The sequence below is a fragment of the Palaemon carinicauda genome, chromosome 9, assembly GCF_036898095.1.
Source record: "Palaemon carinicauda isolate YSFRI2023 chromosome 9, ASM3689809v2, whole genome shotgun sequence".
NCBI lineage: Eukaryota > Metazoa > Arthropoda > Malacostraca > Decapoda > Palaemonidae > Palaemon > Palaemon carinicauda.
In genome coordinates, this window is record NC_090733.1 from 3399528 (window position 1) to 3402027 (window position 2500).

Below are 2500 nucleotides of genomic sequence, written 5' to 3' on the forward strand. Positions count from 1 at the left end.
GTTTATATAGTTTATATAGGAGATATTTATTTTGATGTTACTCTTCTTAAAATATTCTATTTTTCCTTGAATCCTTTCTTCACTGGGTTATTTTCTCTGTTGGAGCCCCTGTGCTTATAGCATCTTGCTTTTCCAACTAGGGTTGTAGCTTAGCAAGTAATAATGATAATAATAAGAGCTCTTCGACATGCCATACATGATACATCTTTATCTCCCCACCCTGCTGCAAATAAAGATTACCTTTGAAAGAGTAGGCTGACATCCAACCGACAAACGTTTCAAACGTTCTTTTTATTTTAGGGGCGTCTGTATATTTGCTAAGCGGAGACCAGGTGGAAGTGGCATTGCATTTTGCACTGCGAGTGAACCCGTTGTTTGGAAATTAAAAACGTAGTCTAATATTTCATCATCAAGGAATCTCACTCTCCGAAATAATACATTTCTATCATCCTCTGTTTGCTAGAAACTATTTTTCTTACTCCGTTTCTTATACACGGTATTGTCATACCTCTTTTACGAGAGAGAGAGAGAGAGAGAGAGAGAGAGAGAGAGAGAGAGAGAGAGAGAGAGAGAGAGAGAGAGAGAGAGAGAGAGCAAATAGCGATGGGGCGTGTGTTGTTGAATTAACTTAAGAGCCTAAAGAGGCGAAAAAGAGAATGATGTTTCCATCCCCTTCAAGGATGAAGGGTTCAGAGGGCTTTCTTAGCGTTGTTCCTGGCACATTAAACAAGATAATGGAAAAATGGTTTATTGTAGGGTGATGAATAATGTCGAAAACGATGCGAGAAATCCATCTATTTTAACTCTTAATGCAACGATCTTGATTCCCTTCGGTCTAAGGTAATTTAATGGAGGGAAGATGTAGAAAAATTAATGATACTCTCTTTGTATGTGAATCTCCGTAGAGTTTTATTTGCTTCAGGGCTTCAGATTAAGCTGAGCGCGAGGTTATCAATTACACAATGGTGTCATTTCGTATTCACAAAACATATCAGCGTTAGTTCTATTTAATCCTTCACACTTTCCAAATTCATTGTTTAACCACGAATATTTTCTCAAGTTTTACGTTTTCTTTATGGATTTCCATAGATGTACATTATGGTGTGATTATAGACGGACATTAAAAATAACAGAATGGGCCCCTGAAGGTTTCAAAAGATGTGGAGGATGTAAGAGAAGACAAAGGATTGAAGAAATAAGAAAATATGAGAGTATAAACTGGAATAAAAAGACAATAAATAGACGCAAAAGGGAGGGCACGTCTGAAACCTTTTTTCTACAGTGGACTAGTAACAGCTTAGGATATTGATGATGATGATGATGATGTTATTCTAACCAAAAATTTATTAAATGGAGAATTTAGAAATGTGCTAAACTTCTCTATGCCTTTGTTTCCATTTCAGTTTATTTGTCCGTGCAATAAAATTTGTTTTATCCTCTCAGCGGCAAATTCTTGTCTGTTGTTGCCATAAATCTCTGCTGGTATCTCTCTTGGCCCTGAGTCCTCGTAATGCGTCCTGATCCAGGGAGACTTGCAAGTGTCCCTCTCAAGAGATACAGAGGGGGAGAATATCTTATCCCGAGGGGAAATCTCTAAGGTATCTCGTCATCATAAGTAGTGAACACAAATTGCCAACTTTGATAATCATGGCTACGATTTCGACGAATAAAACGATGTCGTTTGCTTGATGACGGCTGCTAGAGATGAGGAGATTTCCGGCGGAAGTATGGTAATATATTTAAGTACTGGCTCGCTTCCAGTACGACTCCCCATGGAAGTAAAGGAACTGGAAGGCTTTTCATTTCGTATGAGGGAGATATCTTACATACGCAGTTATGTGAAAGGTATTTGCGCAGACTTCCGTGAGTAGAATTTCGTAAATTTTGCAGACTTACTGTAGATAACTATATGAAATAAGACCCTTTTCACTTGCATCAGAAGTTAATGTTCTAACATTTACTTCTGACAAAACTGTTGTGGGTTATAATGCGTGCAAATATACTCACAATCCCACACACATACACACACAAACACAGACACAGAGTCACACACACACACACACACACACACACACACACACACATATATATATATATATATATATATATATAATATATATATATATATATTCAAATAAGCCATATATATTTTTGATATATTAATGTCTGGATTCTCTTAACGACCTCGGGATCAGAGCCCCAGGCGAAATCTCACAAAGACAAGAGCTTGGCTCCGGCCGGGAATCGAACCCTGGTCGGCAAGCTTATATAGACAGTGACTAACCCATTCGGCCACGTGGCCGAATGGGTTAGTCACTGTCTATATAAGCTTGCCGACCAGGGTTCGATTCCCGGCCGGAGCCAAGCTCTTGTCTTTGTGAGATTTCGCCTGGGGCTCTGATCCCGAGGTCGTTAAGAGAATCCAGACATTAATATATCAAAAATATATATGGCTTATTTGAATATGAAAAACACGTAAAAATGTGCAAAATTTATCATA